Source organism: Adiantum capillus-veneris, chromosome 22 (genome assembly GCF_014529385.1).
Source record: "Adiantum capillus-veneris isolate H3 chromosome 22, ASM1452938v2, whole genome shotgun sequence".
NCBI classification, from domain to species: Eukaryota; Viridiplantae; Streptophyta; class Polypodiopsida; order Polypodiales; family Pteridaceae; genus Adiantum; species Adiantum capillus-veneris.
In genome coordinates this window covers 110,557,112-110,580,647 of record NC_140952.1, presented here as the reverse complement: position 1 = coordinate 110,580,647, position 23,536 = coordinate 110,557,112, and positions in this window count along the sequence as shown.

Here is a 23,536-nt window from a genome sequence, read left to right as displayed (position 1 = left end):
CATGTAGCTAAATGCGATAAGGGCTTTTTGATGGCATCCTTTGACACCGAAAGACTTGCTACAGGTGACAAACCATCAAACATGAGGTCCTCAGACTTGAAAAAGCAAGTGAAGGGCATAGTCTTGTTTCATGACCACATAGAGCATCCCCCCATAGGGCTGACAGTTGCCGACTAACTGTAGGGCCTTCTAGCTTTGGAAGGGCCTCTTCGTCGATAAATTCATGCCCATAATCTCATTGCTGCATATCTACAGACCAACAAAATTGCAATCACTTACACACATAGTCATAGATTAAGAGGAAACAGAAGGGTTTGGGGTGCATAGTTGTGGACTCAATTATCTCCCTACCCTGGAGCCGCTATCATCAAGGCTCTGCACCGCACTGCACCACCACTATCAGCAAGGCTGCTCTGCACTGCACTGTTCTATGTCTATGTGGGCTGCTCTGCACCACTACTATCAACAAGGCATCATCTCTCTCTCTCTCTCTCTCTCTCTCTCTCTCTCTCTCTCTCTCTCTCTCTCTCTCTCTCTCTCTCTCTCTCTCTCTCTCTCTCTCTCTCTGTGTGTGTGTGTGTGTGTGTGTGTGTGTGTGTGTGTGTGTGTGTGTGTGTGTGTGTGTGTGTGTGTGTGTACTCCACAGTCTCCTGGCCGTATGTGAATGTAGGTTCTGACCTCCTGATCCACTGTGGGGTGGTATTAAACACCATAACCTTGGTTTTACCAAGGTTGACAGACAAACCACTTTCGTGGGCAAACCTATGCAAAGCATCCAATTGACACCCACTTGTATCATGGGATAAAATGTGCAATTGGCCAGATACGCACATCTTCTCACCAGCTACGGATTGAGACTGGGAGATACAACGGAGTAGTGAGAACTTTTCTATGAAGTGTCTATATTATGCACACATGCCTATAAAGCACACATGCCTATATACTATAGACGATTCATAGAAAAGCTTCTTAGTTCATGAAGATTCCTTGGTTTAGGACATCCTTTTATTACCTCTAACTTTGATGGATCCATTTGGATGCCATCTTGAGAGATAATGTGACCTAAATACTGAATCTCTTGTAAGAAAAATTCACTTTTCTTTCGATTAACATAAAGTTTATTCTCTCTTAGAACTTGAAATATTACCAAGAGGTGTTGCTTGTGTTCGTCTAATGAATTAGAGTAGATGATGATATCATCAAAGAACACTCTTGTAAAGGTTCAGTGAGGCCTGAATAGCTTCTCCATCAAGCGGTTGAATGTGGCTGGTGCATTGGTCAAGCCAAAAGGCATGACAATGTATTCGTAAAGACCAAACATAGTGCCAAATGCGGTCTTCACAATGTCTTGATCAACTATCCTTATTTGACGATAGCCACTTTTTAGGTCAATCCTACTGAAGTAGGTGGACCCTTGTAGCTTATCAAATAGGTCTTCTACTCGTGGAACGGGAAACCTATTCTTGATAGTGATCCTATTTAGTGCTCTATAGTTGGCACACATATGATATGTGCCGTATTTCTTTTACACTAGTAGCACAGGCGAACAAAATGGAGATGAGCTAGGCCTAACCATGCCCTTCTCAACTAACTCATGCACTTGCCGCATAATCTCCTCTATTGAGCTTGAGAAACTCTATAAGGAGGTTTGTTAGGCGGTGAACTTCCTGGAAGAAGTTCAATTGCATGGTCATCATTGCCTCATTTAGGAGGTAGCTCACAAGGGATGTAGTCAATAAAGACATCTTGAAACCCCTTGAGAAAATTGGATAACTCGAATTCCTTTTGATTGTGTATATTTTCTTTTGCTAAAACATTAGGTTCATTTTGAGAGTCTTTAACAAAAATCATGTACACGGAAATAGAGCTCTTTATTGACTTATTAAAAGCATGCATATGTACAATGGGTATGATGTTACCCATTTGCTTGGCATCTATGTACATATCTTTTTCCCTGAACCTAAAGGAGATTCTCCTTTCAAGGAATTTAACATTGGTAGCCATGCAATCAAACCATGGTGCCCCTAGGATTACATCCTCATGCTTGAGAGAAGAGATAAAGAACTCCTCTTTGTCCACATAGATTTGGACATGGAGCCTCAATTTCCCGATTAAGGGAGTGACCGAAGCTTCTTGCCCCTTGAAAGCACCGTCTGTGGGTAGGACATCTCCCATATCGTAAGCTTGTATGCCTAGCTTGGTGGCCAACTCTGTGGATATGAAATTGTGAGTAGAACTAGTAAATCATAGCTTAGAGGACTCCATGAAGCCCTCATCTCCAAACGCCGCATCAAATTGTTGGATAAAGGCCAAGACTTCGTCCGTAGCACCAAAGGTGCCATCATAGGTAAGAAAAGAAATGCTCTTCCCTCCCTCTTTGAACTTCTTGAGCTTGGATGACCTCTTCCATGCGGCATAGGATTTACTATGGCCTCTTCTTTTTTATGGTTCAAAGGTTGCACCATCACTTTCTTCAAAAGATGAATAATTTGAGGAAGATGGAGAAGATGGTGACCTCTTTCTCGCCTTTTTCTTGCCTTGATCTTCATTGTCTTCACCATTACTTTCATAAGAGGAAGAGGATGAAGAAGATGGAGAAGAGGGTGTCCTCTTTCTCTCCCTTTTCTTCTCTTGCTTTTTGTCATCCCTCTTTGAAGTATGGTGTGGAGAAGTATGCGATGGTCTTCTCCGTTTTGGAGGTGATGGAGAGCGTTTAGCCTGCCGTCTTCGTGGAGCGATCTCCGCCGAGGTGGCAGGAGACTCACTTCTTTCTCGTTCCTTTGGTGGAGGCTCTTGAATTCTCCTTTGAGAAGGAGATGCTTCATCAAGGAGAAAATTTTGAGCCCTTCATATGGATCCTCTTCTTCTTCTTGAATCGAAGAGAGGCCTCTTTTGGAAGTCTCGCAAGGAGGCTTCCTAGGTGCTCTCTCGTCATGGTGGGGAGCTTGGAGAATCCCATGAGCATGAAGTTGTCATTGCACTTCACTTTGGAGGGATGGATTTCCCATGGCTTGTTGAAGCCTAGAAATAAGATAGTTAACAAGCATTGGGGCATCATTGGTAGCTTGCTCATTAGCAAAATCAAAGTTATCAACATTAATTTCACTCTCTTTATTATTGTCAGCCATTCTAACAACTTTCAGGTGTAAACTTTCTAGGTGTACTTTGGCACTTCAAGCACTAGTTGCTACTCCTATTTATCCCTTTAGAAAAAGCACTCAAGCTACTATACCCATGGCTCGAAGACCATTAATTGCAAGGAATAGAAGAGAGGGTCGTTCAACACCAAAGCAGCATCGGCTCCTGTCAAGCTTCTAGTGCTCAATAGTGGTTAAGCCGTAGGCAAGCCCCGTAGGACTCCACTATTAAGACCATAGCTCTCAACGGTGATGCCCCGTTAACTGCACAAAGGTAGGCACACTGCAAGGCTGAAAAATCCCTATTCTACTTACTCACATGCAATTAATAATACCAACCATTTATAGCTAGCTTGAGGAGCTCCCTTCTTGAGCAAGAAAATAGAAACCTTGTGCTCTCATACCAATGTAACATTTAATGGCCTAGTAACTTGTGTGTAGCGGAAAATAGCATGAACATAGTGAGCATTTCATTAGAATAGATTCCTAATGAGAATAACAAGAGTTCTTGGGTGGAGAGAACAACAAAAAGCATAACACCTAGTTAGATAGCATGAACAATACTTCAAAAGAGAGAGAAATTAATCAATTGACAACAGTTGAGAACCGGATTTGCATGGAGCCGGTCCCCCCTCCAAAAGGCTTTGTACTATGGTTTCTCCCATCAAGAGAGACATTTTACAATACAATTTTTTGTGCTCCTTTAATACTAGCTAGTGCAATGAAGATGGAAAATTCAAGCACTAAGCACAACACTTATCAAACAAACATCAATTCCCTCACGGTCTTAGAACCAAGACAACACACCTTCGAAGATGGTGAGAGCTAGCAGGGTATGAGAGTACACTGAGAGGAAGAAGGAATAGTCTTACGAGAAAGATGTACATCTCCTCACATAATAACTCATATTAGCATAGCTTAGCTTAGTAGTTATCATGGTAGAGGAGATGAGCATGCATTGAATCTTGGCTCTTGGTTGGATTTGCATCACAAAGCCAAGAGTTGTTGGTGTAGTCCTCCCTTCTTACAAGCTTGGAGTAGGTGATAAGCTTTCCATTAAATCTTGAGAAGGAGAGAGAGAGTCTTCTTGCTTCACACATTGATTGTGTGAGTGTGTAAGTGAATAATGCCTTCAGAAAATCAGCCCCCTCTCTCTTTTGGTCGACCCCCTTGCTAATTGCTCATGCTACAGCCCAATTGGACCGCCCCAGGCCTAGCCAATGGAAATTAAGCAGCATAAGTGATAGCCTTCTGACATGTGTCCCCCTTTTGTGAGAGCTTTAGGTAATTAATAAATGCAACTAAATTCTCATTGGACCCCTTTTCCTCTTGGCGAATAGGAATCAGGCAAACCATTGGGCAATTGAATGCTCATTGGTCCCCTTGGGAGATTGTTCAATAGTCTTCTAGAGAGCTTAATTCCTATTGGTTCTTTTATTAAGTGTTTTTAAATTAATTAAACTAAATTTAATCTAGCCTAATTCACATTGTCCCACCTCCATGGCCATCCAATAGGATTTGAGTACACCTTGTGGGCATCTAGCCTAGGGAGCTGACATGTGTCCCTCTTTCCCCTTGTGTACGAATGAAGCTTGTGAGTGTGTGTGGGTGTTTCTCTCTCATTCCCTACTTCTTAGGCTTGCCCACTCCTATGTAGGGACTTGTGAAGACTTTTGTACACACACACACACACACACACAAAGCATCCAAATTTCCTAAGCTTTGACCTTTGGACACAACCTTTAAATATTGGAACCTTAGCATTTTGGAAGTCTTAATGGGTTGAACCTTAGTGTCTTTTAAGTCCATTGTTGCACATTGCTCTTTTGCAGATGGCCCCCCCTTTGGGTCCCTATTTTGCCTCCTTTGGATCCCTAATGTAGCCGGTCTGCTAGCTTAACCAATATTCTAGCTTTTTCTCCCCTAGCACTTCCCCATATTAAATGATCAATTTAACATGAGAAAATCATTTAGGAGAATTAGATATTGATTATTAGGAGAGTATATACTTTCCACATGCTCTAAATCAAATGAGTTGGAACCAAGCAATTGTTCCGTTCAAACTCTCCATGAGGCAAGGAGTGTTCTCACCACATATGTATCTTGGATTGACCATCCATGCTCCCTTGTGTAGCTATAAAATGCGTGAGATATCTCTATGACAAGAAGTCCTAATTCAAAAAGATCCTTAGGAACTTCTTTGATAGCACATAGCACATATGGAAAACACCATAGAATAAATTTTTGATTCTCCTCTGCCTTATAACTCTCATGACACTTACTTGCGTATCTCCCATGGCGAATGCAAGCAGGAACCCACTCTCTCATTTTGTGTAAGGCATCATCAATCTCTTTTTTGGCATCACTACTAAGGGCCTTCTTGAGTGCACCAATGTACTTTGAGAACATATTCAGTAAAAGGATGTGCATACAATCAAACACAAGGTCAATGTGAGGATTAAATCCGTAGAGATCATAAAATCTCCATAGAGGTGAAACTCCAGACCAACCACTTTTCAGAAGGATGACTTCACGATCTACCTTCATGCTTGCCATATCAAGGTCTAAGATAGCAGAAATAGATTCATAAGCCTAACGTCTTTTGGGAGGATATCTGAATTGCTTCCTATTATCATCATATACATATCTTCCACTTCCATCTTCCTCTGCATGGAGATTTGCTTTACATCTGTGACAAAATGATTGTCCACCCTCTTTGAAGCATCCAATTTTATGTTGAGGAGGGTGGTCCCCTATGACCATCATTAGTATTGCATGAGTTGTAAACCTTTTGGAGGTCAGCATGGTACATGATCTTGGGATAGAATCAAAAGGATAGTCATAACATATGTCAATTCCATCAACAAAAAAACCTTCCAGATCATCCATCAAATGGTGCAAGAAAAAATTAAACAAATTAAAAGAACTCCCAATTATCTCTTTGCAATTGAAAGGGATGGGGACAATTGGAAGAGCTCTCACATTTGATCGTTTTCCACAATTGAGTATCCTTACTTCAACTACTCCACCATTCTTTTGAGTAGTTTCAAACATCTGAAATCCATCCCAGTGTAGTAACAAGGGCAAATTTCTTGGATCACCCTTCAAGAAGCAAAAATCCTTACAAAAGATAGACTGCATGATAGATAAACCTTACAAAATTCTCACGAATCACAAGATATTTACCTTACAAACTCTTTGACTACATTGAGTTGTCTCTCAACAAGATTGACAAAGAACCATGAAGACGTTGACTTCATCTTCACTGATAGTTTGGAGAATGGTGTTAAGGCTTGGCCACATTCTATTTAAGCACGCCTACATTCACCATTAGAACATATCACAAGTAGTTCTAACTTGGTGCTTGGATCCCAAAAAGCCTTGAACTCCCTGCATTTTGTGGCATCCCAAAATTCATCTATAGTAGAGCCATTGGATGTTTTCTCATCTACTGTTGTGCCTACTTCTTTTTATTCTCCACAATGCAAGAAACTCGTGACAAAATTGTTTGGCTGCTTGAAAGACACTTAGTTGATGCCAACAGGAATGTAGTCAAAGCAAAGCATATCTTTCTGCAGAATATTGCAAATAGTACACTTTTTGCAACAATCTTTGAAATCTTGTTCCAATTTTTTTTTGCCATGGTGATTACCAATGCATAAAAATGCAACACAATTCCATTATAGCTGTCCTCTAATCTTGGTAAAATACAATAACAAAGAATGGGTGTCGTTCTTTGCACCTTGGCATACTCTGTATTGCAAGGACTCCACCATTCCAAGGAATGAAAACATAGTACTTAGTTGGTCCCTACATGCTGGCACAAACATATCACCAAGTGACCCATCCCAAGCTGGTGGCAATTGAATGAGAAGTTTACTCAAGCTAACATAGTCTTTTTCTTGATCATGCCTGATAACCTCCCATGTCCTCAAAGAGAATCCTAGGCATCCTATCTTGACAAGCTGTGGAAACTTGGTTCTCATCCCAAAGTGTCTACAACTCAATTATCTTGTCAAGAATACAGTCATAAAAGGATGACACGGTTCTCCTTCCACCAACATCAAGATATTCATGACAATATAGAAAGTCATCAATGGACTCCTCATTACTAGTGTATATTGCATCATCAGGGTTGGTTCTTACAGAGTCTTCTAGTATCACATCTTCTTCTCGGTTTGAAGAATCTAATTCCTCTTTAGAAGTGAAGACACCTATACTTGACTCTTCACCTCCAAAATTTCTCGAATACGAGTCATACCTCTTAGACACCCTGAGATGCCTCTTAAAAGTGGCACTAATAATAACCACCCTTTCTCCATTGCAATATGCCTTGCAATTGCACCATATTCTTCTTGAGACTAAGCTTGTATCTAAACTTGTTTTGTGTACGGGAAAATTAGCCAGAGGAACAGATGGAGTATTTATGGAGACATGAATAGATGGAATATTTGTAAAGATCCTTGACTCTTGGCCTCTTCATACTAACGGGTGTATGTTTCATCAAAGATCTTGTTGAAGATGAGCATGATAGGTGGTCTTTCCTAGATCTACAAAACCATGCTCAAAATGTTGGCACTTGTAATTGCATGTACATCTAAATATTTTTTATGAAGAGACTATATTGAGCTGTGTAACACACATTTTTATGAGTCTCTTTAACTATGTTAAGAGGGAGATATGAGCATGCACAAATATAAATGAACTTCTTTGTCTCTACATCTAAAGAATGAGTATGATCTCTCTCTCTCTCTCTCTCTCTCTCTCTCTCTCTCTCTCTCTCTCTCTCTCTCTCTCTCTCTCTCTCTCAAGTCTCTTTGCATTTTAATACATAACATAATAGTACTAATTGACAAGTGAGGAAGGGGTATTCAATGTTTTTATCCCCTAGTGAAGAGAAATCTCTCTCTCTCTCTCTCTCTCTCTCTCTCTCTCTCTCTCACACACACACACACACACACACACACACACACACATTCCACCCATACATGCCAAAACATACACCCATACAAGCTTGGAAAATAGTTTTTCTATCATAGCTTAATTGTAAACATAGAGAAAGACTTATATCTTTCAAAAACGTAAAGCATATTAAGAACTAAAATGAAATTTGAGTCGCATAGGCATCCAAACAAAACAATAAATACTTCAGGAAACTTGACAAAGAATACAATATCACTAATGCTTAAGTAAATGTTTACAAATGTGTGAACTAACTAATGTCAATGTAAATATACAAGTGGAATAAGAACGAGAAACTAATTACCATCTGCAAATTTTGCAAGTTAAAATTTATCGTGCCCGATTGAAGTGTCCAAGGATTTGACACCAACCACTTGTCTTACTTAAAAATTTTACATAAAAACAAAGAATATGCATTAACACTTGAGAGATAAAGTTCTTTAGTCAATGGAAACTCTCTCTCTCTCTCTCTCTCTCTCTCTCTCTCTCTCTCTCTCTCTTAGATGAGAGCTGCGCAGGGATTGCTACGACAGTAGCTGCTGGAGCTGCATAGAAGCTCTGTGTTCTGTCCGCAGGTAAACCCCACCACATCAGCACACCGCAGGGCAGAGCAGAGTGTGGGCAAGGCAGGGCAGCGCGTGCGCAAAGCCACTTCACTACAAGCAGCAGCGCTGGTACAGCAGTGTTGTGAGCATGGCAGATTTGTTGGGTACAACAGACCTTAGGTTATGACTCATTTCCTGTGCAACACCCTCCTTGCTCGGCTGGTACAAAGAGCCTGCTGCAAAGGAAGGGGAATCGTAGGGCAGTGGCGAAGGAAGAGAGGCAGTGTTGGGCACTGGGGCAGGGCGAAGGCAAGGGTGAGCAGGTGGGAGCCATGGTGACGGACTAGCGTAGAACAGCTCTGATCTCTCTCTCTCTCTCTCTCTCTCTCTCTCTCCAAATCTACAAACCCTAACGCGTAGAAAGTCTCTCTCTACTCGCGTGTTCTATGGCAGCATAGACTTCCTACGCTTTTACTTCCTATGCTTTTAGAGACCCTCTATGTCCCCAGACTTCCCACGCTTTTAAAGACCCTCTACGTGCCTTTTGCAAAACTTGTTAAGACCCTCTACTCGCCTTGTAGAGTCTCCCTCCTTTTGGCTTTTAGCTCATCAATTTACAAGGCCAGGCAAGCATCTAATTACATGTGTAACTATCTAGTGTGACAGTGTTTCTTTCTGTTTCAAGATTCTCTCTCTCTCTCTCTCTCTCTCTCTCTCTCTCTCTCTCTCTCTCTCTCTCCCTCACCCTAGTACCCTACCCTCTTTCTCTCTCTCCATAGGTAGCAGGGATCGCCACATTTGTGGCTCGGGTTCGATGGATCCGCCTACTGATGGGGAAGGGCCGGGGGTAGATAGCTACACCACCCCAAAAAAAGTAACATCTACATTTAAACGGAGAAACAGAGATACTGTGCTATCACCAGGATCCTTACGAGTTGGGAAAACCTCTAGGATACATGATGAGCTACTGATGGAGAAGGTCCAGGTGATGCTCAAATCAGAGCTAAACTATATGAGGGATGACATCAGGAAGGAAATGCACGCGAACGTTGAAAGCTACAGGAACTCCATGTATGGAGACATGATGAGAGAACTAAGGAGAGAGATCCGGGGGGTACAGAATGAGGAAATTCAGAGCTTGAAAACGGAATTACCAAACCTAATCAAGGCCGAAGTAAATGTAATAGAATGCGTTATGCAAAAGAAACTCGATGAGGCAGTAGCAAGTTTTGAAGCATGGCCCGAACAAATATGGAAAAGCACATGGGGAAAAAAGATGCAATAATCGAGGAGCTAAAAGGAGAACTTGCGGCTTGCAAATCTGCAACTAAGGAGAAGGGAGACGACCAACCTTCAGTGTTGAAGGAGCTCGAGGACATGAAGGATCAGATGAAAGCTCTACGAGAAGGAGATGAACAGAAATCGAAAACGGCATCTTCATGGGCGGAACGTCTTGTTAAGACACAAGAAAAGGTTGATGAAGCAGAGAAATGGATTGAGGATGCGAAGAAAGGGCAGGCCCAGAGGCCTGAGACCACACCTACCTCCACCATTATTAATATGACCATTGAGGAAGAGCAGAAAAGGAAGAATCGGGCTCTGCATGTGCGGGTCACAGGAGTCAAAGACAAAGAGAATGTAGATGAAGAAGTGAGGGAACTACTACAACGCTTGGGCATCACAGAGCCTACTCACACAAGTGCATGGAGAGTGGGCAAGAAAGGAATCGACGAGAAAGGAAACGTAAAGGATAGGGCACTTATTCTCCGCTTCCCGAATATAGAAATAAGGAAAGAATTTCTAAATAAGAGGCCAACTCTTAAGAAAACCGGTATTTTCCTGGGAGATGACCTTACATTGGAACAAGTGGCACACATGCAAGAGTTGATGCCAGAGATCAAGGCAGCAAAAAAGGGGAAAATCGCCTTTTATAGAGGAGGGAAAGTAGTGGTTCTGGAAAAGCGCTCATCATGACGGTGCGAGACCTATGGGGCGACGCTCCGGATAGCGGCATGGAATTGTAATGGATCATATAGGCTAGATGTAGGTGCCTTTGAAGACAGCTTTAGGGATAGAGACATAGTTTTCTACTTAGAGACACACCAGATACTGGGACAGCTTATGCCACATGTGAAGGGGTATTTATGGGAAATAGCTGGTCGACCAGACAAGAGATCTCTGCGAGGTAGCCGGGGTTCAGGAGGAGTAGCAGTCTTATTTAAAGAGGAGCTGAAACCACTACTACAGATTATCAGGAAAGATGAACAAGCAAGGTATATGTGGGTGAGAATGAGAGCCGAGACAGGTAGATTTCTATATATCGCTATATGCTACTTCCCTCCAAGTACATCAGTCTACTCCTCACCTAAAGGACAATCCCCTTTCTCCATATTGAATAATGACATATGGGAGTTCTCTAGAGATGGAGACATCGTTCTCTTAGGATACTTTAATGCCAGAACGGCCAACTCTCAAGCAGTATTCTATGATACCTCTGAGGAAATGCTCAGAGAAGTGGATTTATCACAGGAGGGGCTTACTAGAAACTCATTGGATAAAGAACACACTGAATATGGGAGACATCTCATGGAAATGGCAACTACACATGGTTTGGCCATACTTAATGGTCTAGAGAATTTCCCTTTATCTGGGGGATTCACATGTTTCCCGCACAAGCATGGGGCCAGTACAGTGGATTATGTCATGACTTCACCAAGCTTTATTTCTAGTATCGAGGACTTTAAGGTGGGACCCAGACCGGTTGGGATTGCAGCGGATCATGCTCTCTTGACCTTATCAATCTCCTTCCAATACAATGCCTCTCAAGTACAAAGGAAGAAGACACACACAAGATATACTTTCACGCCAGAGACTGATTCAGTCTATGTGGAAAAGATCTATAATAGGATGTGGGTAGTCGAGCCAGTATATACTGTAGAGGAGATTACTTCTCAGCTAATAGAGATACTACATGGAGCAGCACAAGAGGCATACCCACATACTCAACCTGATCAGAAGAGAGGATCTGGGAACATGCCTCAAAACAGTTGGTATGACGAGGAATGCAGAGAGACGAGAACCCAGGTCCAGAAAGAGCTTGCACTTGGGATCATCACATATAAGTAGTCTCGGATTGTTCTTCGGTGTATATTACATCGCAAGAAAAGGGCATTTTTAGCCAAACTGGAGAAGGATTTATATCAGCTCTTCTTGAGTCAAGACTCACATGAGGCCTGGCGTTTATTTCACGAGCACTCATCACCTCCGACAATTACTTCTCCTGAGATTTGGGGTCAATATGTAACATCATTATATACGCTATCTGGACAACCTCCATTACCAGATCCGCTAGAGCCATGCCCTGCTACTAGTACTTTCTTTACTATAGAAATGGTGGAAAAATCCATTGATAAGATGAAGACAAGAAGAGCATATGATCATGAGGGTTTAGTAGCAGAACATCTGATCCATGCAAGGGATCTACTTTCAGAAGTCCTTCCTCGTCTGTTTAATCGGGTCATGTGTGAAGGATTACCTGAATCTTGGAAATTATCTACTATTGTACCTATTTTCAAGTCAGGGGATCCTATGATACCCGAGAACTACCGTACCATTATGGTAGGTCACACATTGGCCCGACTGTACGCATCCATTCTTGAACAAAAATTGAGTAGATGGGCAGAGAATGAGGGCATAAGGGCAACAGGACAAGCTAGATTTAGGAGGGGTTATTCCACTTTAGATCATATTCTTACGCTCAGAGCCATTATTGAGGAAGGAAGAGCAAGCGGGAGAAGGATGTATTGTTGCTTTGTGGATTTTCAGAAAGCTTTTGATACAGTACCAAGGGCCAGATTGATGCGCAAGATGCAAAAGTTAGGGGTCCCCAAAGAGATTATTTGGGGGATCATGGCCTTATACGGGTCAGTAACTGGTTATGTACGTACTCCAGAAGGGTATTCTGACACTGTTCATTCCACCATTGGAGTAAAGCAGGGATGTCCACTGTCCCCTACTTTATTTGGTATGTACATAGATGAGGTATCAGATTACATTGATAGAGAGGGTGACAGAGGTGCTCAACTTGTAGGGTCATGGATCCCTTTGTTGTTGTATGCAGATGATATTGTATTGATAGCAGAATCACCAGATGGAATGCAGAGGTAGCTAGATGCATTACATAAATTCGTAGAGGACAGTGGACTGTCGGTAAACTTGGGTAAAACCAAAGTTATGGTGTTTAACACCACACTGCAGTGGGTTAGGAAATCGGCACCTACATTTGCATATGGCCAGGTTACAATAGAGTACACAGATGCATACACATACCTTGGTGTGGTATTTGTAGGACCGAAGTTTACTCTTAAGAAAGCAGCGGATGCTAGATTGTCCAGAGCCTCTACGGCCTTGGGAGGGTTGGAGAGGATGTGTTCACAAGTGCAAATTCAGGAACCACGAACAAAACTATGGCTCTTTGATACTGTGGTGGCTTCAGCTATGCTTTATGGGGTCCAGATTTGGGGACCATCTATGGATCAGGATAATTGGAAGTCAATGGAGAGACCTTTGGTATCTATGATTTCCCGAATGATTAGAGCCAAGGCCTCCGTACCACACGCGATTACCCAAGCGGAACTAGCTGCCCCTCCGATAGAAATTGAAGCTCTTACCAGATCAGTGTCCTTTATACATGGTTTGTGGGATACAAATAATTGCCGATATACTAGACTGGACCTCGAATCCTCTCGACAATTAGCAATGCAAGGGGATACATCATGCTGGTATGCACAACTGTCCTTGTGGTTTCAGAGACACGGGTTCAGTATGGAAAGATTACCCCCCTTCCAATACTCTCTTGCGGCTCCATCACTGGCAATTACACGAACGGAGATTAATAAAATCATCCATCAGGATCTTATACAGTTGGATACTAAGAGGACATGGGTAGACCCTACACAAGAATTGGGCACGAAGATGGCCGACTACAAAGAAAACTTCCTACAGCTATCTGAAGATGGATTTGTGATTCGCCCGAGCTATATGGATACCCACCTATCTCATGGTTTGAGATGTGCTATTGGTCAGATTCGTACATCCTCACACCAGCTGGAAATTGAATTTGGCAGATTTAGGGGAATCCCACCTGAGAGAAAAATTTGCAAGTTATGCGGAATGGAGCCGGAGACAGAATTACACTACATATGCCATTGCACCGTATACTATGAGATACGTGGGCATTTCCATTGCCTATTTAAAGAAGGCTTTGCACCTCTAGATAGAGTCATGCAATACCAAGATCAAAGATGCTTAGGCTTGTACCTACTGGAACTACATCGGCACAGGGATAATCTAATGAGAAGACAAAGAGCACTACAGCCTCAGAGGCAGATCACAGATTTCTTCGGATCGAGAGTAGCAGAAGTGGAAGGAGAAGCAAGAGGCCAGCAGCCAGCACAAAGGAGTACCCACATTCATACCAAAGGCACCCTCATTGACAGGGCGATTGAGCTTAGGAAATCGAGACGACCATGACCGAGATGCAGAAGCACACTTCACCGGAGGAGACTACAACAAAGGATTAGAATCATTCTAGTCACACACCTAGAATGCTCCTAATAAGTTTATTTAATACTTTGTATTTAGTTTTTCACATTTATTTTCACACTTTCACACTTTTCACACTTAGTACTTTGGTACTAAGGTACCCAGACAATGTAACAGATTCACCACTTTGTATCAGTTTGGTCTCATAGGTCATTCTGGCCTTTTGAAGACGTTAATATAACATTTCATTTCTCTCTCTGGTCTATGCATTGATCAATTGGAATAAACGGTACTTGAATTTATACAAGAAGAAGGCATTGAAGAGGTCACTATTTGCAATGCAATAATCATGCTTTTGTTGTATGCGGATTATGTAGTGCTTCTGGCACACACTTTAGAAGATGCACAAAAGCTTATGGTTGTCCTTGAGAACTTTTGCTTGCATAGTGGACTAATTTGAATGAATCCAAAACAAAGTTTATGCTTGTGAAAACCAACCATAAGGAGAAGCCATGCCTTGTGTACAGCAATGAGAAACTTGAAGTTGTTGAGAGCTTTAAGTACCATGGCCTTGAGGTTCTGTTCCACCAATCACAAGTGGCATGAATGTGCCATGCGTCATTTGGAAGCGGGAAAGAGATCATATTATGCATTTGAGAACATGTGTAATGTGGGAAACTTCAAGTGTTGGGTTCTCAAGGAGTACCTTTTGATGCATTGGTGAAAAATGTTCTTCTTTATGGAGTTGAAGTGTGGGGCGGGAGCATCTCAAAGTCTACTTGGAAAGAGTTTGAGAATGTCCAAAAGCATTTTCTTACAAAATTCTTCCAAGTTGACACAAACACCATATATGCTCCTACTTCTTGAGTTGGGATCTCTTCCAATTGAGGTTATGGGCATGGAAAGGGTAGTGGAGTACATGGTAAAGATGTGTCAAAACCCCTCACATTGACTTCCTACAATTGCATGGGAAGCAAGAAAAAACGCTCAAAAGACGCATAAAAGCAAGATCTTGAGCACAGGATGGATGCAAGGCATAAAGAAATGGTTTGGGAGATGGATGCATTACACTTGCTACATGATGCTTCAATTGACTGCCAAGTGAATGAAGCTTTTCTACAACGCCAATGTATTATGGCTTGGGAGAAATCTGGTGGGTCACTGTTGGGCGGTTACGCCACTAGCGGATGCTGTAATAGCGAGAACTCAACCAACAAACAAGAATGTCAGACGAGGACGAAGCTTGACCCGCAGGTGCATGGAAACAAATAGATGGGTGTCAATCACCTACTCGACCTTCTAGAGACAATCACTACCAAGGAAATCAAATCTAAGTTCTAAAAACGCAAATGACTGAAATCCGTCCTACGAGCAAACGCTATCTGAAACATGATCAAAAGTCATCGAATCAGCCTCAAACTCAAAGGGGAGTCTATACACCACATAAGGACAGTACCCTATGAATCTACAATATAATCTCAACCTGTAACCACTCCGTGCGGTAAACGCGTATGAAGACAGGCCAAAAAAATTCAGGTGGCCAAAATTCGACTCCGTTGATACTAATGTGTAGCTCTACTCGTTGTGGTTCTATCGATATATGGCATGCTCAATTTTGATACACAGATAGGGAGAAAACTCACCTAGAAGCTCGTGGGAGCTCACCTCGCATAGAAGCCGAATGCGCGCACGCTTGGTGTAGCTCTCGCCGTTGCTAACACAATGGCGGTGTCGCTTCTCCAATGGCAGCTCTGTAGATCGCATAGCAAGAGGATAAGACTCTCTCTCTCTCACTCTCTTTCAGACACAGTCATGGCGCTTCAAAAATTATCTTGATTAATCATTCAAAAAACTGTCCTTAGGTTTACAATAATTGTCTCTTATACTTCATCCTTGGAAGTGTGAACACATCTCTAATCTAATTACATAAGCAGGTGAAACTACTTGGGGAATACAAGCTGAAAACTCAATTGAGTCCCGCTAATTACAATGAATCGGCTCCATCAAAAATGAAATGTCAGAAATACATTTATTACAATAAGTGTTTACAAAAATATGAGTGTGAGTAAAAATGTCTAGGTGCAGTCCTCCGCTCAACACTCCCCCCCTCCGCGTCCATGTCGTCCCTGACATGACATCTTTGCTTTGTCTTTAGTGGAGTCCCGTCGATTTCAGCATCTGAATATGTGACTCGTATCTCATGTTTCCAATAGTCAATGTAGGGGCGAATTGTAAGGTCTCTGACCCGATCACAAGAGCACCCTTGTACCACGAAATGAATACAATGAAATAAGTTACTATTTTTAGCAGTTTTCTAGATTCCGTCAGTGCCATGATGTTTAGAATGTTATAAAGCTTCAAAATGTGAATTAAAATAATTTTTGTGAAAAAATTCCAAAAATAGTAAGTTTTTGGTCACCCGAACCGTCCAGTCTCGACCGTCTCGAAAATCTGCAGCCGTACCCCAAATTTGAAAAAAAATGCATTTTCGGACCCTGGGGGCTGCTAAATATGGTAGATACTCGGGCCAGTACGCCTTAGTTAGAGCTTCGTATGGCAATTTACGGCATCAAAATCCGATTCGTATGACCCGTTTTAGCCTAGAACCAAATTTCCTAAAAATTGTCCGGGGAGGTACCGGGGGCCCGAGGCTGTGTGGGAACAGGTCCCAGCCCACTCCAGACCTACTTTAGCAGCTAGGGGGCGCCCTCTTGCTTTGTGGGAGTCTTGGGAAAGCTTCCAAGCCTGCAACTCAGTCTCAGAATCAGTTAACTAAGCCAACCTGACACTTGGTGGGCAGAGAACTGGACTTGCCATGCTTAACTAGAGAAGCTCCCAGATGCATTTAGCAACCCAGATCGATTTTCAACCTGTAGGAGCCTATTTAAAGACCTGCATACACACACAAACACACTTATGATCACACACACACACAGTGCATACACACACACCCACATACATTGGGGAGGTGCTGCCGAATCACACACCTATTGAAGAAGAAGCTAGGAGGGAGGTGCTGCCGAATTTTCATCTCAAGAAGCTCGATTAGATCAGAAAATCGAGAAGATTACCAGCTCTTAATCACGGTAACGACAGTTTAATTAATGCCATCTGTAAATCTTTTCCTCTACCATCTAAATTCCTTGTCTATTATGCTTATTCCTAGCCGAAAATCTCTATGACTACTCTCTAAATTCCCCTTATTCGTACTCTATTATGTAATCATCATCCCATAGCTGAATTATCAGCCATTCTTCACTCTCGATTAATGATTAGAGCATAATTATCAGAATCTTCTCTCTCTAGATAGCATAGTAATTAATCGGTAAGCTAGTATTTGTGCAAATTGAAGAGAATCACTATTGTAATCACTCATTAACATTGTAGCTTAATTGAATTCATTTCTCTTATGCATTAAGACGTAATTAAGGAGAAATTAATCCGTCAATAAGTCTCTAAGAATTGGTTTTTCGTCACACATATGCATAGGGTAAATCTGCATCATCTAATTGCTAGGAAATAGTTTAATCATACTTAATCCAATTCTCTGGTAATTCCAATAGTGAAATCCTAATTATTCTTAATCATGTAAGCCGAATAATTATCTTAGAGCCGGTTCCCATAGGATTATGTGCCATCCTTAATGATTGCTTTATGAAAGAAATCTAGACTCTCATATAGGAGGGATTAACTGATGTCACTAATCTACCCATTGGACTGTTATGATGCTGTGAACCTTAGCTCTTTCTCCAAGCTAATCATTTAAAGTAGTGATAAATGGCCCCGGTTAAGAGGACGTGCTTCGGTGGTGCCCATGATCACGAGGCAGGAACGAGCAATGTCAACGGGAAGGGGAAGGCTCCCATGGAGTAACAAATACCGGCCATCTCACGGGCCATCGATGAAGAAGTGGAAGAGGTAGATCATATTTTTATTCAAGTTGTTTAAATTAACATTGCATACGCTAGTTAGGAATGCTCATATCCCCAAACATGTTGGAGAAATCCGACGGAAACCTCGGCATTGAAATCTTGGAACATTAAGTTCTAAAGTAGGAAGGTAATGTTTGATGGGCATGCTGTTTGCAATAGGAAAGAATGTCTGCTAGGAAAAATTTAGCTCGGCATGTTCATTTTATTTCCAATGTTGAATTAGTCCTGACCCCCCTACTGATCACAGGGGGCAGAGTTCCTCGTTAGAGCTCTTGAATCCACGTCTTGCTTTCTATGCGGTGGATACCCACGACTTGCTTTCTATGCGGTGGGAACCCACGTCTTGCTTTCTATGCGGTGGGAGTGTCCACGACGTGCTTTCTATGCGGTGGACATACCTAGTTGTATGGGCAGCTAGGCGACAACAGGAGGAGTGAACTCTCGCTGGAGGGGGGGATGTTGTACCTCCAGGACATTGGAATTTTTATGAATAAGTTTGAGTATAATTTTTACTAGAATTCTGTCTTGGTGTTGTTTGCAATACTGGTTGAAGGGCTGTTTTAACGAACCATGTGATTCGGAATTAAACAAGGAATATCTATGTTGAACAACCTTTGTGGTAGTAATTAGGTCACACGAGGAAGTGTGAGTGTGGGGGTGGAAAGTGGGGGCTTGGCTCGGGTTGCCAAAGCCTACGAGATGGGTGGTCCCTATTGGTCGGGAACTCTCTGTCCCCATAGTGCTTACTCGATATTGGTATTACTCATTGCCCCTAGAGTGGCGAATCCTCGAGAGTACGTGCCTCTGAGACATGGGGAAAAAGGCACTCGGGGTTTCTCTCCTCTTGGAAGGTGGGTCTTAGGATCGCTAGATAGTTAAGTACGCTTCCCCTGCGAGGTGGAGCTAGATCTCGTTGCTAGTAGGCTCGAACTCGACTCACTTTGTGATGAGAGATCGTCTGCTAGTTGAACCCTGAACCATTTTGTTTGCTTCCGCTATAGATCTAGTGGCCACCAGGTTTACCATCAGATCCGTTGTTTGATACGACGGGGTGGGGACCTCACACAAATATCTTACTTTCATGAGTAAAGAAACCAGTATAAAATGCCTCCTCAAAGGCCTGCATGTGGAAACTCAGCATAAACATGATTCTCTGATAAAAGAGGTGTAATACTTTTGGAGATGGCTATACATCATATGTGTGACCGTGTCGGCCGTTGACAACAATGTTGAGCTGGTAGCTTTATCCGGCGCGAACACCTCAATGCAAGCCAGTAATGTTTTGCAAATCTTTTTGAGCATTTGACACGAAAGGTCAGAGAGCCAGTAAAGAGCTTAATGGTGCCCGTTAGGGTTTTCACCATGTAGGCCTTACTTATTCTCTCTCCCGCCTTTGGTCCTAGCATCCTGGGGTAATTAAGCCAATTCAGCTTCTTTGCTGTGATTCTGGCATGTTCTTGCCAACTCCTGACTCGTGGCACTGGGCAAAATGTCGCGTCTTCTCTAACTTCCTTAGGTGCCTCCACCAAATAGATTAGGTAGGTTGGGTACTTTGTCAACCACCCTTTCCTCCATCTCGGCTAGGAGTCTACTATCTTCTTTGATTCCTCCTCTTTTGTGATATCGCCTTCGTATAGCGCGACATATTGCTCTTCTTCTATCCTTTTCTTTGTCTTCAGCACTTCAAACTTTAGTAGAGGAAGGGGCAATGTAGGTTGCATCCATTGTTCTTGTAGCACCTTAGTATCCACCCCTTGAAGTCCAATGGAGAACAGGAGTCTTCTTTCCCACTCCATGGCTACCTTTGCACTCTCCTCTGTTGACTTCTCTATCTGCTCGTGCAATCTTTTTTCTTCATCTTCAGTAAGCCTGGATGTTGTGGTCTCATCTTGTGTAGGGGCTGGATCTTCACTTGTTGTTGCTTCCCAAGTGTCTGGAAGACTCCACGGCTGCCCCGCCTGTTTCTTCTTGATGATCCTCTGTATCTTTTATCACTTTGTCTTGCAGATCATGGAGCTGCTTTCGGAGGGCCTCATTCTCCGCTCTCAATGCTTGGGTCTCTGATGTCAGTCGTTCTTCGGCAGCCAATGAGCCCTCTGCAATGTGCTATCTCTTCACTTGCTCTAGCCGCAATTCTCTTTGCAAACTCCGGATTTGATCTTCCAAACCGGGGATTATTGCTCCCTCTGGATCTACTCCTGCTCTGCTAGCTCTGGGTGTGGATCTAAGCCTTAGGATTGTTCTATCTTGCAGCTCCATCCTTTCTCGAAGCTCAATGAGCTTCCTTTGCAGCTTCCAATTCTTCATTAATTCTTTCCTTGGCTTCTTGTGCACTGGCCACCTCTCTTGAAGCATCAGCAAGTTGGAGGATTAGTCCATCTCTTTCATTTTTTTCTTCTAGGAGAGATGCCTTGAGGTACTTTGATTCTTCTAGTGCACTCTCACATTTTGTTTACATCTCCTCTTCTCTCTTTTCCGCTTCCTCTCTGTTGTCCCTTATTGTCTTTGATCGGGCTTTGATCTGCTGCAAAAATTGATGCACTTTCTGAATATCTCTGTCATTCTCATCCTCGAGCTCATCCTCCTCTTCAAGCTCAGCCTCTGCCTTTTCAGGTACCAACCATCGCTCTTTGTCGAATCGATTCTTGGTCCTCCTCTCCTTTCCTCTCTGTTCTTCCTGTGTTATGGTAATGCCATATACAACTTTGAGAGCCTCTTCTTGAGTATATCCTGTGTCGATTAGAACATCATATTGCTCTTTCTTCATTTGAATTGGATTCGTTGCCTTCTCCTCTTGCTGTATTTCAGGCTTTTCTAGCACATCCACCTGCACTTCAGTGGTCGTTTCCTCCACTATCTTTTCCTATTCTTCAGGACTAGACTCTTCTACCTTGATCTTGCCCTTGTCACCTGCTTTTAATTCAGCTTTAATGTGCTGAACTTCTACTTCGGTGTATGGCTCTACTGGTTGCTGCTCCAATATAGCTTCTGATTCTTCATAAGCCTTGATATATTGATCGTACTGATCAATATGGGGTATGGTTGAGCTGGCTTCGACTTTAGTTGGGTCTGGTATCCACTTTTCCTCAAAATCTCTCTTTAAAGCTCGCTCGGCTCTAAACTGTTCAATCAGTCTCTCCATTCTGGCGGCTTTCTGGCTCTTAGTTTGCTTGGGAGTGGGTTTCTTCTTGGTCTTCTTCTTGAGGGGCTCGACTACGTCTTCTTCTGGCTCGGAAACAATCTCTAGCTTCCTCCTTGCCCTTGTTGACACTCTCTTGGTGACCTCTGGCTGGTCTTCATCTTCATCTATCTCTCTTAGCCATTGGTTTTGCGAGGGAACCTTTGGCCATTGGTCCCTTGCTCCGATAGCTTCATAAGCTATCTTAGTCAACACTTCGGCTCCCCCAATGTACTTTGGCTTCTCGTTCTGCATAGCAATTACTTGCTCATGAATATGCCTGCGCATAATTTACTTCCTTTGGGATGTTGCTCTTTATTGCCCAAGTGATGGTTGTGGCAATGGCATGTGGTGGTGTGGTATACTTTTGTGGCCTTTTGCTGCATATGTGTAAAAATTGGTTGTAGAGCCGGCAAAGCTTTGCCGCTCTTGGATCTGCCATGTCTTCATAGGTGACATTTTGCTTCTTTGGCCCATACACTTCTATAGCTTCTCGTCTTTCTTTGACTGAACTTCCTTTGTTGTGCAGCTTCAGAGCATCTGAAATGAGCTGAGGAGTGATAATCACTTCAACTTTTTCCCCGTCCCAGGCTGTGAGTGTAGCCATTCCATCTTTCTGTATGGTGGTTACCAACTCATACACTCTTTGAGCATCTACTCCTGATGGTCTGGAAGTAAAAAATATGCGGAGCCTTTCCAGGTATCTGCTTATCTCCTCCGTTCTGTTGTAGTCCACCAGTTCTTGGGGAATCATTGGGATATCCACTGTTTATCCCCGTGGATCTCTGAAAGTACCTTGGTATATCCTTATCCCCTGTTCTTCTAACACTGCTTCTTCCATCCACGTCTTTGTGGGCTTGAGAGTCTCTGGGGGGAATAGAAAATGGCTCTGCTTCGGCTATTGCCTCCTTGAGTGTCGTTCTCTTCCTCTTTGATAAAGACTTCCCCGAATCCATGGATCCTGTAACTCCAATTTCAGAAGTTAGCGTCTTTTTCAGTATTGAAAGCCGAAATTAAGCTTTTAACTGTCCAAATGACTTAAAAATTGAAACATAAGCTATTCAAGGCCTAAGGATGCAATGCATATGGAAAAATATGACATTTGGGTGCAAAATCATGTTGGAGACATCATAGGCGTATGATGTCTTTTGTGTCAAAATGGCTTGATATTGGTTGTGCTTGTAGCTGATAGTGCATACATCCATTCTATATGCCTGGATTTGAATTTGGGTCCCATTGGTCAAGTTATGGCCATTTTAGTCCTGGTCAGGCTCTTTGCAAGATATTGAGTGAGAATTGGATTTTGTGATCCAAATTGGATGAAATTTGGTGGTTGGCTCTAAAATGGCATGTAGATCACTTCTCTGTGGTGGTTGCAACCCTGAAATGCAAAAATCAAGTAGGGAGACATCATATGCGTATGATGTCTTTTTGGGTAAAACTGGACCATTTTGCATTGTAAGCTTGGATTTGGCTTTATATAGGCTTAGACAATGATTTTATGAAATTTGGGTATAGTTTGGACTAAAATTGGCTTTGGAGACATTATATGCGTATAAATGTCTTTTGTATCATTTTTGCATGAGATTGGTGCTGTGGGCTCTTCATATGATAGCAAAGGACTGTGTGTACTCAAATCTGGACTTGAATTTGAGTATGGTGAATTTCGGCTAGGTCAAGCTTTAAACAGAGAATTTTTCGTTGATTGGGCTAATAGAGTGATCCCCTTGACCAAATGGTACCAAACTCCATATGTGGCATGTATTTGATATATAATGGATATATGATGAAAAATGATCAATTTTGGCTATGTATGTGCAAAGTGACATCATACGCGTATGATTTCTTTTTGGCCAAAATGGTACTTTTTGGTTCCAGATAGCTTGTGCATGTGTTGAACGACATCTCTACAAAGTTTCATTGAGTTTGGAGCTATTTTGGCAAATTTAAGGCCATAAGTCCGTTTTTTGCCCTACTTTGCGTCTTTTTGGTTTCCAATTGGTTTTTCAACTCTAAACCTCATGATACTTTGTACGTTTGATGTTGTTCACATGTAGAAAGAGGCTATGCATTCATGTGTTCAAGATGATGTGAAAATCATGCTGAGAGACATCATACGCGTATGATGTCTATTCTTGATAAAAAGTGTTTTTTGTGCAATGCATGGTTTGTGCTAGTGCCCTAAGCCCTGCTAACTAGTTTTCAACCTTAAAAATCATCAGTTTAGTTAAAAGCCCC